The following is a 15,705-nucleotide window of genomic DNA, read 5'->3' on the forward strand; positions in this document are numbered from 1 at the left end:
CCAAATCCATCGGTTACTTGCGTAGTACCCTTGAGCACGTAGCAATGCTTTGGATATCCATCACGGCATTGTGTTGACTCTCCATCGATGCCTGCATCTATAAGGCTTGGGCTTCTTTTGGGGTCTTCTACGATATTTTAAGTCCAAAGCCTATCCTTGGCATTGTCTCTTAACCTTCTTGTTTCAGGCATGGCCTCATTCACTAGTTCTCATTGTTCGACCTATGCTTGTATTAACTCTTCCAACAAGTCCTTGCTCTCGTCGGCAAGCTTGATTGTTATGTCAACACCTTGCTTGCCTTTCCCTCGAGGTTTGATGAGGTCACCCTTGGTAAAGGTTGTGACTATCCTCACACCCGGTAGTGTCAGGTGTATCCTCTGTGCTACATAGTCGACCTCACACTTGGTAGCCCTTCTGAAGGGTCTTCCTAGGAGGATTTCTTTCCTGCAGCTAGCACTATTTGGAGGAACATGAAATAGGATAGGCAAGCTTTCCGTTTCAATTGTCGCAAGGATTTTGCACTTCCCTATGAGTGCTTGTGGGTGTCCCCCATAAGGGCTAAGATTTGCACTAGTCGGTGTGAGCTCTGGTTGGCCTAGTAGGGTCCATGATTCATAGGTCAAGATGTTAAAATATACTTCTTCATCAATCAAAGCATCGATAGTATGCTCTCTTTTCGCGGTGAGTTTGACCCTAAGATAAGCAAGTGGTACTATGTCTTCATCTTGCGGGTCTTGGCTTGTAAATTTAAGCCTTCCGACATATGCCTTTGAGTCCCTAATTGCACAATCAGACGTGGATTCTCTACTGAGGTCTTGGGTCGTTTGTGTAGCACTGCTCAAGGTACATCTATCGTCAGGACTGTCATGTCTAGTCATCCTCGCATTGATAGCTTGATGATGTTGCATTTTGCTTTGACTAGACGCAGTTTGAACATAATGTACATGTGTTCTTGTGGTGTGGCCTTTTTGCCCTGGATGGCTAGATTGGCCCGTTGAGACTCTAGGGTCTCTGTTTCTCTCTGTTCGGGTATGGGCTTTTGGTTGCTCTTTTACAAGTGAGGATTCATGCTCATGTAGAGCCATTACTACACTAGGGCCTAATTTGGAGGACCTGTCATGACACGCGTTTTCCCTCCAACCTACTTGGGGGAGGTGTGGAGGGGGCAAAGCCCCCTCTGCGAGGATCTGGGGGGGACAGTCCCCCAACCCACGGGGCCGTTACGGTAAACACCATGCGTAATTTGGAGGACCATTTATAGCCAAATTTTGAACTACTTGCTCTAAGTTTCAGCCCAGTGACGGATCTGTGATGTGCCTTTAGCTCTACGTAGCCTCTGGGGTCAATTTCGGGGTTTAGATGTGTCAAAATTTGTGTTCTAGATACCTGTCCGATTTTGACAGTTTTTTGTCCGATTCTCAGATGTCCAATTTTCAGGAGCCCGATTATCAAAATCGGACATCCGATTTTGGGTTGGTCCGATCGGACCAGTGGTCCGATTTTGGTTACGTCCGATTCTAGGAGTCGGATTGAAAAAGTTATCCGATTTTCAAAGTGGTCCGATTCTGGGAATTGGATCGGACAGGGTGGTCTGATTCTAGGTGGTCGAACGGTCTGATTTTGGTCACATCCGATTCTGAGAATCGGATCGGAAGAGTGGTCCGATTCTGGACGAGACAGATCCGATTCTGGGATTGGTCCGAGTCCGATTCTAGGATTGGTCGGGTCCAATTCTAGACTGGTTTGATTCTAGGTGGTCCGATTTTCGGAGTGGTCCGATTCTAGGACTCGGATGGCCTGGTCCGATGGTGCAGACGGCGGTCCACGAGTTGTGCGTGATGCCTCTAGGTCAATGTCTACTCCACCGAATCATCCAGCGCCTTCCAAATAGGTACAAAACACTACAAGGAAATGCCAAACATGCCTGGAATCACTATGGTGCTCGAATCAAACGGCACTCCAAGGATCTGTGCCCCTATTTTCCTGTTTTATCCTGTTCTACAACAACAGAAAACCCTATTGTTTGCTTCTTTTTCTTTGTTTTTTCATATCCTAAATGCATACAAATCACAAAGCAATCACCTACACTAGTCCAACATGCTTTTCCAAATCCAAAAAACCAAAAACCTACTTGCTGAGGAGATCAAATACCTCTTCAAACTCCCTCGCTTCCTACCTATCTACCTCAAGCACCAATTCGGGGAAAACCCTACTCCAATGCTTGATTCGAAGCATGCAAGTGCTCAAGGCTTGAATCCGTTAGTCCCAGCAACAGAACCAAAATATGGGATCTTTTGCTCAACCGCCAAGACCCACGGACCACTTATTGTTCAAACGTTCCAAGCTTAGCACTAATGGCTACCTCTCACATAGCCGACACGCCATCCATATCTATGGGTGTAGTGAGCTTACCTCCATGCCGATTGAGTTACCTCCTCTCTCGCGTACTCCGGTAGCTCCACAATCCAAGTGCAAGCTTCAAGCAAGCTCCATCCCCAAGCTCCATTGCCACAGCAAGACAAGAGAAGAGAAGAGAAGAGAATAAGAGAGGAGAAGATGGAGAGCTTCTCCTCCCTAGTCCCTCACCCTCACACACTCACTCCCTCACACTCTCACACTCTCTCTCTCAAGCACAAGCTCAAGCAAGCAAGAACAAGAAGAAGAAGAAGAAGAGGAGAGCTACTTTTGGCCACACACAAGAATGAGCTTCTCATTCACTTTTCGACTTTATATACAAAACCCTAAATCCCTTTTGGGTGGTCATCCCCTTTTCCCCTTTTTTACATGGCCGGCCATAGCCTAGGCCCTTTTTCCCATTGTCCTTCTATCTTCCTAGCTTCCTTTCCACCGCCCGTCTACATTTACAAATTGCACGGGTGAGAGCCCGGTGCTCTTTTACAAGATTTCAGGGTGTGCCTTTTTATTTTAAAATGCACCTTTCCCCTTTTGTATTTGCCTTGGACTTTTAAGGTTGCCCTTGTGCTTTTGGCCTTTTCTCCTATTCTTTCTTCAATCGCGCTACCTTTTTTCCACCTTTGCCCTGCGTCTTTTTTATTTCCTTTTGCTTTCTTCGTGTTGGGGTTAACAATAAAGTAGTCCCAAATCCTCCTATAGATAAATAATGCATTATAGCTACATACCAAGAAGGTATGAAAGTTGTATCGATTTTAAAGAGACCTTCAATATCACTTCCCTCAGCCGGAATTTCATTTTTGGCTCCCCGAAATCCACAAGACATTCGATAACACCTTGCAGATTTGGTGGATTGCTCCTAATCTCATAATCAAACTTCTGAAAAGTAATCAACCACTTTGCTAAATGGTTAGATGGTTGCAACATATTCAGCAACAATCTGAGTCCTTCAAACTTCGTAAAGAATATACCTTCTCATAGAGAATATAATGCCTAAATTTCTTTGTTGCAAATACCATTTCAAGGCACATTTTCTCCATGTACGTATAACTAACTTCAGATATTCTGAATTTCCTACTAGTAAAGGCAATTGGATGATACCCTCCTAAATTTGAGCTAAACAATACCTGATACTATGCATTGTGGCTACTAAAAATATATAGAAAACTTCACCTCTTTTGGGTGCTTTTAAGATTGGCGCTTTCACTAATTCCTGCTTCACATCCTCAAAGAATGCTTGAAAAGCTTCATGTTAATCTCAACACAAAAAGAAAGTTAAAAAAGTGGAAAAGTGCAAGTCGGGACCTAAAAGAGGTGGCCCAGAAGGAAATCGGACACAACGAAAGAAGTAAGAAGGGAAACACCCAAAAGTACAAGGGCAGCCTCAAAAGCTAAGTCAAAGGCAAAAGTGAATTCTTAAATGCAAGGAGCCCCTAAAATTTTTGTAAAAGAGTGCCAGGCTCCCTCCTATGCAAATTATAAAGGTAGATGGGCGCTAGGAAGGAAGCTAGGAAGATAGGAGGGCAATGGGAAAAAGGGCCTAGGCCATGTAAAAAAGGGGATAAGGGGATGACCACCCAAAAGGGATTTAGGGTTTTGTATATAAATTTGAAAAGTAAATGAGGAGCTCATTCTTTGGTGTGTGGCAAAGTGGACTCATCTTCTTCTCTCCTTCTTGCTTGCTTGAGTGTGCTTGGGAGAGGGAGTGTGATAGTGTGAGGGAGTGAGTGTGTGAGGGTAAGGGATCAAGGAGAAGAAGCTTTCCATCATCTCATCTCTTCTTCTATTCTCATAAAGGTAGATGGGCGGTAAGAAGGAAGCTAGGAAGATAGGAGGACAATGGGAAAAAGGGCCTAGCGGCCATGTAAAAAAGGGGATAAGGGGATGACCGCCCAAAAGGGATTTAGGGGTTTGTATATAAAGTTGAAAAGTACATGAGGAGCTCATTCTTTGGTGTGTGGCAAAGTGGAGTCGTCTTCTTCTCTCCTTCTTTCTTGCTTGAGTGTGCTTGAGAGAGGGAGTGTAAGAGTGTGTTGGAGGTAAAGGCTCATTTGCCTAGCTGCCCGTGTATTACTATGCTGACAGTACCTACCATTGTACACTATAGGTGGCGAGTGCCCATCACCGTCACTTTATTCTTTATTCTTTTATTGAGAGTTTGAATAAAGAAAGACCCAGTCACACATTGTGATTGTTGGAGTTCCCATTTGGTCTCTCTCTCTTTCTTGCTCTTGCTCTCCCGCCATAGCTCTTCCAAGAAAGCTTTGATCCTTCTCACCTTTCAACTGGTATCAAAGCATGGACTCATGACTACTCGAGCTTTGTTCATGGTGTCTTCAGCTTCCTATTGAATCCCTACATTCATTGGGTCTCCTTCTCGGCAACCATATCCGACTCTCCTGATCTCCCATCACTCCCCAACTTCTCGAGCACCTACCCAGCCCATTTGGCACCCTCAAGGCATTCCAACAAAGGTATTCATTCTCTTGCTTCAAGGTTTCATTGAAGTTTACAGGTACAACAGGGTTTGCACGATCAGGGACAGTCATAGCTCCCACCATTGGAGCTTATTCAAATCATATCTTAATGCCTAAAGCCTTTGTAGGTTACCTTGGGCTTGAACTAGGCCTTCATTGGCTCAAGGTTGAGCCCTCTTCCACCTGGTATATCCTCAGTAGGAGCAACAGAAGCCATCAACAAATCAGCGTGATTTGTGTATGTTTCCTACAGCCCTTGGATAGCTCCTCTGCTCTTGTTGATGATCATGCTTGGACGCTTGGACATTGTGGCACTACTTGGATTGATCCCTGCCATGCTTTGAGCCTTTTAGAGGCTTTGGGGCACTAATATTTAGCTCCAGTTTTTGACTGTGTATATAGGAGACCTATTGTTCATGTATGTCACAAACCTTTACATGAAGATTGAAGCTCATCTACACTTCACTTGATGCCCATATACTAAGCCACTGATGCCTATTGGTTGGTGGATATAATGCTAGAGCTTTGCCATGCCTTTGGCTTGATCTAAGGGTTGCAAATACTCAATCCTAAGTAGTAAATCACTGATGTACAATAGTGGGTTGAAGCCTATTACTTCATGTTTGTCTATGCCTCTTGGAATCGGGACATGCTTTGGAGATGTACTTTGATGTATTGATCATCGAGGATCCACTTTGAGCTTGATATTGCTTCCAATAATTGGTTGAGCTTGAGATCACTTCACATAGCATTTGGATCTCCATCTTTGATGTACTTATGGCATGTACTTTACTTATATCTGACCAGTCTTGACACGCTTGGCCTATGCCACTACTATGTGCCCGTTACATTACTTTGGCTATTTCTTGGCTTTCCAAAGTTATAGTGTGGATATACTTGATGTCTATGGATGCTATGTATGGATGTTACATGGCCTATATGCTCATGAGGTCTTATTAATGTTTGATCTTGGATCTTAGGCATTGGTGCTATCATATGCCCTTGTTGAGCTTCTTTGCTAATATTTATGGCTTTTGTCCCAGTGGGAGTGTCTTTGGATACTTGACAGACATTGAGCAGGCGGTTTATGCTACTTGAGCATTTGGATACTTGAGACTGGGATCTTCACTTGGATGTTGCATGGTTGATATGTCATGGTCCTCACAGATGTACTTGGGCTGATTTGGGCTTTGCACTTCATGAGCATACACCTATTTGTGTCAGGTCTTGCTAGTGTTGTGTACACTTTTCTCTATAACACAGGGGGTATTCCGACTTACTAATAGATTCATTTGACATGCTTGGATGTTTGGTTGATATCTGTATGACTATCACATGCTGATTTATGCCCGCTTATGCTTTGACAATCAGTGGTTGACTTGGTGCATTCATTTTTCCTACAGTTTTCTCTCATTGTACTTGATTGTAATTTATTACATCAAGCAGTTATGCATGGACTAACGTGGAATTATAATGCTCAATCATCCTGATTTTATGTACGTTTGATGGTACTTGGTGGGCAGCATCATTAGCTACTAGTTCGTGGTCATTTTGCCTTGGTTTTGGTGGTATTTTGGATGTTTACAGTAGAAAATAGCAAGCAGTTTTGAACTGTCTGCACAGTTTTGGACTGCAGTATGGCATCTTCTTCCACTAACAGTACTATCTTCAACATCATAAGCTTGATGGTACGAATTGTGCCTATTATAAGAGCCAAGTTTGGCAGATATTGATGCAAAAATCGTAGATAAAGCCACTAAGGATGCATGGTGAGCAGCTTGAAACTATTACTGATGACGAATGGGATGAACTTAATGAGTTATGCAAGTCCACCCTCATCTTATGTCTCACTGAACAGGTGCATTACAATGTGGTTGAGGAAGCACAGAGTACTTGGCAGCTTTGGGATAAGATCAAGAACCTCTATGACAAGAAAAGTCCAGCAAGTCAAATGTATTGGCTAATGCAACTTATGGACCTACGCATGAAGGAGATTATGACGATGTCTGCCCATTTGAGCTAGTTCCATGCTATCCTCAAGAACTTGACTTCGCAAGGGCATTACCTTCAATGATGAGGTTACTCCATTGTTTTTGCTTGGGACTCTAAGTGAGTCATGGGATGTATTCGGCACTACCTTATGTGCTCCTGCTACTATTTTGGACTTGCCTGGTCTAGACAAACTCCACATAGTCTTTGAACGATGTAGACAATAAGATCTCTCAGTGAACTCCCTAAAATGCAAGTTTTGGAAAACCATGGATGTATACTAGGACACATGGTCTCGAAAAATGGCATTGCTACTGATTTTTCCAAACTTAGAGTGATTATTGATTTACCACCACCAATCAACTACAAGGGAGTTTAGTGCTTCCTCGGTCACACGGGGTACTATCAATAGTTTGAGTTGAATTACACACTCATTACACAACCACTTTACAAGGTGTTGATTGTATTTGAGTGGATTGAGGAGTTCCAATGTGCTCACGAAGAATTAGAAAAGACTCTTATGACCACACCTATCTACAAGCCCTAGATTGATCCATTACTTTCCATATGCACATTGATTTATCAAAGTTCAGTGTGGGAGTAGTTTTGTGCCAACTTGGAGAGCATAACTTGGATTATCCAATGAGATTTATAAGCAGAAAACTCACTGACATGGAAATAAACTACTCCACAATAGAGAGGGAAGAGCTAGTTGTGGTGTTTGCTTTTAGGAAATTTCGACATTACCTTCTAGCTACACTCTTTACTTTCTTTGCTATTTATCAAGCATTGCTTTATCTTGTGAAAAAACCCAGCACAACAAGGCATATTACTCAATGGTTACTTCCACTATGAGAATTTTATTTCTCTATGATAGTATGTAAGGGCAAACATCATTACATGGCAGACCATATGTTTCACATAACCACAGGAGAAGCAGCTAGACAAGGCATTGTAGATGACCTACCTAGCATACATTTGTTTAGAATCCATTGAAAGATATTTGTTTAGAATAGATTGTATACATTATTGGGCAGATGACAAAGTCTGTATCTTAGAACATGGATTGCTTGTCAAGATTGTGGGAGAGAAGGAAGAAGTCTCACTTGTAGCTTTCTTGCTTGCACAATGGGGAATACACACAAGGGTGGAGGCTGAAAATAATTTTCCTCTTCTTAGTTGTGTAAGCCAAAAAGAACTCGAATACAAAAGAAATAGAAGAACCCTATATATGGGTTTCAAACCAAACTCAACTAACTAAGGTGGCATACTAACTGAGCCACGAACTAGAGTAGATAAGGATAGCTGTCATCTAGCTATTATTCATGAGCGGTGTACCAACCACATCTGCACAACTAACAAGTCGGTGACATAAATGCACAACGGTCACTCTGGCATATCACGAGTGGATCTCGATATCTCAACACTCCCCCTCGAGCTCAATCCCAATTCCTGCACACAAGCAGGTCTCAGAACTTGCGCAGCTTCTCTATGCCCAATGCCTTCGTGAATATGTCAGCTACATGATCCTCTGTCCTAACATAAACTAGATCAATAAGACCTAGTAAAACTCTCTCTCACACATAGTGATAATGCACCTCAATGTCCTTTGTTCTAGCATGATAGACTGGGTTATTTGCCAAGTGTATACTACTCATGTTGTCACAATAAATGAAAACTGGCCCATCTGTAGGCTAATGCATATCATAAAGTAGCTTATGCAACCAAGCTACCTCACATGCAACCATTGATGCACCCTTGTACTCAACCTCCGTGCTCGGCAAGGCAACTGTAGCCTGTTTCTTACTGCTCCAAGTGACTGCAGCACTCCCAAAAGAGAACACATATCCACTAGTAGATCGTCTATCAGAAATACTACCAGCCCAATCAATATCAGTGTATCCATGCAACTGTATCTGAACCCCAGTCTCATAAAATAGTCCATACTGCAATGTGGACTTCACATACCTGAGTATGCGTTTAGCCGCATCCAAATGCAGTTTCCTTGGAGCCTACATAAACTGACTTACCAATCCAATAGCATAGCTCAAATCTGGCCTGGTAATGGTCATATAAATCAAACTTCCTACTATGCGTCTGTACATAGTAGGGTCTTCCAGAAGTTCACTTGCATCTGCGCTCAGCTTCACATTCTGCTCCAAAGGAACGGAAATAGGCTTACAGCCTGTCATCCCATATTTGGACAGCATGTCCAATCCATACTGCCTCTGCAAGAGCTGTATCTCACTTGGTGATCTAATCACCTCAATGCCCAAGAAATAACGCAACTCTCCCAAATCTTTCATCTCAAACTTCTGCTTCAATAGCATTTTCACATGAAGGATATCTTCATCACTGTTACCTGTCATAATCAAATCATCAACATAAATGACAAGTAGCATAATACCTTTCTTTGTTTTTCTCACATAAAGTGAGAAATATGCCTTGGAAATCTGCAAACCAATAGTGACAAGATACTGTCCTATCTTGTCAGACCATGCTCTAGGTGCTTGCTTCAAGCCATACAATGCTTTCTTCAACCTGCAAACAAACTCAGGATGAACAGCATGCACATAACCTAGTGGCTGCTCCATATATACCTCTTCTTGCAAATCACCATGCAAGAAGGCATTCTTTACATCCATCTGATGTAAAAACCATTCCTTTGATGCAGCCATACCAATGACTGCTCTTACGGTTGCCATCCTTGCAACCGGACTGAATGTTTATTCATAATCAATGCCATATGTTTGTGCATACCCCTTGACTACTAATCTTGCCTTGTATCTATTCACAGAACCATCTGCATTATGTTTCACCTTATAAACCCACTTACAACCAATTGCATTATTATCTTTAGGCAAAGGTACCAATTCCCATGTAGCATTTGCTTCCAAGGCATCCATTTCTTCATCCATGGCTTTCTCCCATTTTTCTTTTCCCATGGCTTGCTCAAAGGAAGTGGGTTCTGGTTCCTGTATCACTTTGACCATATATGCATAGTTAATGGATGTAAATCCATCATATTTCAACCTATCCACAGGATACCTAGCTCTGGTAGACCTACGCAAAGTAGGTTCACTCCCAGGTGCTCTCAAAACATCCTTGGTCTTCCTTACTCCAGGTGTAACAATAGAAGGAATACCCAACTCATCATCAATGCTCTGTTCTGAGCCACTGGATTCACCATCCACATAAGAGTGACCTGCATTCACATCAAACATGAGCTGATCTACCTTCTCTTTTCCTTTTCGTGATACCTGCATACCACTATCTGCATTGCTTTGAGAAGATTCTCCTGATCTCAATCTGCCTGTCCATGGCGAAGAATGTGAACCACTGTTAGAGGATGCTCTAGGTCCACTAATATCCTGTGACTGCTGCTGTGAATTCTGTGCAGCATTACCATTTTGTGCATCTACATTATCAATCACATTTACTGGCTTATACTAGCTACTCATCTCATCAAAAACAACATCTCTACTCATTGTAAACTTACGAGTAGAAGGGTTATAGCCTTCTACTCGTAAGTTTACAGTGGTATAACCCTTCTACTCATAAGTTTACAGTGGTATAGCCCTTCTACTCGTAAGTTCCTGCCATCCACCACGACTTCTTTGGCTCCCCCTGCCTCTAGAGTTACCACGTCCTCCTCCATAGGACTGGTTTTCTTGAGTTTGCTGCATATTCTGATTTCTACCACGGCCTCCAGATCGGCCTCCTCTACCTCTGCCTCTACCTCTTCCAGCATTTGAGTAGAAGATAGCTTCTTTTGAAGTTCCTCCTGAAGAAGATGCACCACCATTTCTCTACTCCTCAGAAATTAAAAGAGCAATCAACTCCTCAAAATCAAGAAATCTTTCACGGACAAAAATGGATGTTCGGAACTATGCATAATCCTTTCCTAGACTATTCAAGGTCACAAAAACTAAATCATCATCTTCCATTGGCGACCCAATGGAAGCAAGTGCATCTGCAATCTTCTTCACCTTCATGTGGTAGTCATTGATGCTCATATTTTCTCTTTGCACATTATGCAACTCTTGCTTGAGCTGCATTTTCCTGGTTTGCGTATTTGTGCTATACATTTTTGACAAATTATCCCATGCCTCTTTTGGCGTACTTGCATCCTGAATATGCACAATCATAGAGTCTGAAATACTGATAGACAGCCAGTACATAACTTTCTTGGCTCTCTCATGCCATGCTTTAAATGTCTACATTTGCTGTTGATTGGGAACATCAGGAAAAACTGGTTCTTCTTCATTTCCTGCAACAAATTCCCAATATCCTTTTCCCATAAGGAAATTCATCATTCTAAACTTTCATGCTTGGAAGTTGTTCTTGTCAAGCTTTTCAGTGACAATCTGTGAAAGAGAATCAGACGCCATTACAGAACACTGCAAAAAATTATGTCACTGCAAATAACACAGCTTCAGCCTCACAAAGGCAAATCTGCAAAACTGACGAAAGTGGTAATTGACCACACAGTCACTTCCTAGTGACGATTTTTGCATCAACAAGCATCAAGGATGATTCTAAACTCCCAATGTCTCTGCAGGCATACGATGCAATTTCTACAGTAACTTTTCACCGACCTGTAGAACAGTGGTCGCACAGCATAAAACAAGGCCTTTTCCTGAGTGCGTGCAGAAAACTTCCGCCTCCAATACAGGCCCCAAAATGGCCTCAAATCAAAAAAACAGGGTCACCAAGGGCTAAAGCCCTTACCCGCAGCATATATTGCCCTCTTACTTCACCATGAAGGGCGTCTCAACCTGAGACAATACACTCCTGCACTTTCCGGCTGTGCTACCTGCAGAGACTTGCTCCCAAAACAGAAGAATGAAAGCAACACTGGTCCTCTTACCAGAACACCGCGAACTTGGCTTGCTTTCTTGAGCTCCTTACCACGAACAAGGCTCTGATACCATGTCAAGATTGTGGGAGAGAAGGAAGGAGTCTCACTTGTAGCTTTCTTCCTTGCACAATGGGGAATACACACAAGGGTGGAGGCTCAAAACAGTTTTCCTCTTCTTAGTTGTGTAAGCCAAAAAGAGCTCAAATACAAGAGAAATAGAAGAATCCTATATATGGGTTTCAAACCAAACTCAACTAACTAAGGTGGCATACTAACTGAGCTACGAACTAGAGTAGATAAGGATATCACGAGTGTACCAACCGCATCTGCAACTAACAAGTCGGTGACATAAATGCACAACGATCACCTTGGCATATAACGAGTGGAGCTCGATATCTCAACATTGCTTGAACGTCCAATTAAGAAGGCTAGGCTAAAATGTCTCATTCTAAAAATTCAACCCTATCAACTGATTTCTGGCCAACTCTACCGATTAGGATAGGGTGGACTATTGAGGAGATGTGTCTGTGAGCATGAGATGCATGATGTGCTTATAAAAGCTCATGGCAGAATTGCTAAAGGACACTTCAATGGGGATGTTACATCATGTAATGTGCTCTAATCTCAATTATGATGGCCTACACTATTCCATGATGCAACTAAGTTTGTGAAGCATTGTGATGAGTGCCAACAAACCAAAGTTCCTATTTGTAAGGAAAACATGGGGTTGACCCCAGTGATAGCATGCCAATCATTTGTAAAGTGGGGGATTGAATTCATTGGTCCAATTAGCCTTGTAGCAAAATACTCACAAGCAAGGTACATAATCATAGCCATAGAGTATCTCACTAAGTGGGCCAAAGCTTGAGAAACTCAAAAAAAAAATTCTAGGACCACTACCAAATTTCTTTGGAAGTGAATGATCTCACAGTTTGAATGTTCCATAGAATTAGTCAATGATCAAGGCACACACTTCATCAATGAAGTGATTGCCCACTTGTTATCTACCTTCTTGATAATCCATCAAAAATCCTCACCGTATTATCCTCAAGCTAAAGCTACAAATAAAATCCTAGTGTGACTATCCTAACCAAGGTGGTCTCTCCCTCACATAGTGAGTGGAACAATAAGCTGATAGCAACATTATGGGCTTACAAGACAGCCTACAAAATGGCCTTAGGAAAGATACCATTCAAGATGACCTATAGAACCTAAGCAATCTTATCTCTTGAATTCTTTGTTCCAAACTTGAGAATAGTGATCCAAAAGACATGGGATGGCAAGGGCATGGACAAATCACCTAGTAGAACTAGAACACGCATCTGAAACCTAACTCATTATTGCAATCCATGCGCTCATCTGTGAGAAGGCCTGATGCAAGAGTTGGTTTGATAAGCATGTCAAACAATGCAACTTTGAACAAATCCATAGCCGCATCACCAATATCGCCCCCCCCCCCCCCCCCCCCCCCCCCCTTTGAAAGGGATGGAAGGTATGAGGGAACACTAGAGGAGATGGTGGGGGGTGGAATGAAAATTGTGGAAAAGATGGTGCACAATTGAGAATAGGTGTGACAATAGCAGCTACCTCAAAGAGCATAGATAGCCACCTCTCTGGCCATAAACTGAGAAGAGAGTGAAACCCAAGTCAGAAACACATAGGGCCTTAGAAACAAAGCTCAATGGACAATCCAACACATCAGGGGAATTTTGTGGTCTCGAATATTTTTTATATTTTTATAAAATTATATTTTGGTAAGTAAATATATCAAAATTTGTTAACAAGTCATTGTCGTGATATTCTCATGGTCACATCAAACCTAGAAATCTAGGCCACCATAGAAGTGACAACAATTATCATAATGAAGATCTTACTCATTCTCATTAAAGTGAAAACTAATCTTCAATTTGAATTTTTTTAAATGTTTGATTACTCCCCTCCATTCTCATTCTCTTCTTTCTTTCCCATCCTTACTAGTTTCTTCTTCATTTTCCTTCTTGTTTCTAATTCGCATTGTTTTTCAATCCAATCTTCTAATCACATCCTTAGCTATGGATCAACTATGTAGCTCTAGTAAAAGACCTCTCTATCATCGTCATATTGAGTTGGATATTTGATTATGAACCAATAAGGAAGAGAACAAAACCTATTACTATTACAGAGTCTACAAAATATATGAGGGATTTAGCCTTGTCTTTGCGTTAAAGTATAGTTTTTTTTACCGCTCTTACAAGAAGAACACGTGGAAAAAAATGTCTTCTACACCTAAAGGATAGGGAGAATGAGGGGTTTTGAGGGTGATTAGTTGCTGATAACATTCAAAATTCTAATCTATTTGCTTATGCATGGCATAATATAGGACGTTTATAATGTTGGATGGAGTCTATGTATGATCCACATTGTTTCCACAAAACCATACAATTTCCCTCCTAGAACCATACACATTGACTTTGCCCCAAAATCATGGAGCTAGGACATTAGCCAAAACAAGCTATACCCTTTTGATCAATTAACTTTTTACACTTTTTCCTTTTGTCCTCAAGGTACCCTTGACATCTCACCTCACTGCCAGCATTGGTTCTACAAATCGCCTACATTGTTTTATGAACGTCTTCCTCAATGATGAAGGAAAGCCCTACCCTTTCAATGCTTCTTCTAAAGAGCTTCTACATGCCCTAATTGGTTGAGTTACATACTCATACTCAAGTCACTAGGTGTCATTGTCCCCTATTGTACACTTCATATTTGCTCTACATTTTTGCCGCACATTTCTTGCATCCCCATCACTTAAAAACCTCCTCTTTGGCACTTCCTCCTCCTCCATAACATCATTGGTAAGATTGATCGTGGTGGCTTGAGTAGGAGGGTTGTTAACTAATGCCCTTCTTTTTTTGAGACTTTCAATCTGAAGCCCACTTCTAATACCTCTACCTTTTAAAAAGGCCACATATCTTGCACTCTGCAACAATGAAATTTTGAAATTAGAGGTGCATGCATTATATAGATTGACATACTTACTCTACCATAGGAGGCTAGCCAATTTCCATGGACTAACTCTCCAAAAGATTTACACTTAGAACAAGGTATTTATTATCACTATCCTACATTAACAAAGTTGAAGTGTCAAAAAGATATAAACACAATAAAGTGAGGTTGTTCAAGCTAGTATTTTGGTTGTGTTACCTCAATCATATATTCACTCTAGCACCCAACTCTTCCATGCCACCATACAAGCCATGTTTCTAGCATTGGCAATTTTGAACTATCTACATGACCACCTTCAATCAACTCCTCAAAGATTGCACCTCAAATTTAATAACTTGCTCCAAAGGAGCATTTTTTCAGAGTCTACACTTAAATTTGAACTCTTTTTGATTGTGAGAGGGGATGCAATTAAGTTTTAACTCTTCTTAATTGTGAGAGGGGATGCACTTTTTTGCATGGCATTGGAGACTTTGCTCCAAATGAAAGGAACATGATCTTTCTTTCTCTGGAATAATCTTCTTGGGATCACCATTGAACACAGCTCTCACTACATTCCAATCTACATAATCTCCTTAGCCATTACGAATATTAGTTTCAAAGAACACTAGTCTCGAAGTTGTTTAAGTAATGTAAGAACATTGTTAGTTGACACCTGGGTGAGGATGAAGTAGCAATTACATTGATGGTTGCACCATGCACAACAATGGTTCTTCCAAACCGAGTAGCCACCACTATGCTATGTCCCACAAAAGATGATGGCACAACACTCCACCTCATGGTTTTGATTTGCACATACACTCCATCACCTAGCGCAGTCAACACACTCTTCTACACATTAGTCTTGTTAGTTACACACTCATATACATGACACAACTCACGCACACAACCACACACTATGCACACACATTCATATGTTCCACTCATGCATACTTAATGCTTGTGTATATTTTTGTTCCACATCATAATTCAGGCACGTCACAC

This window comes from Lygodium microphyllum, chromosome 20 (assembly GCF_053477565.2).
Source record: "Lygodium microphyllum isolate KBCC chromosome 20, Lygodium_microphyllum_v1.1.10, whole genome shotgun sequence".
NCBI lineage: Eukaryota > Viridiplantae > Streptophyta > Polypodiopsida > Schizaeales > Lygodiaceae > Lygodium > Lygodium microphyllum.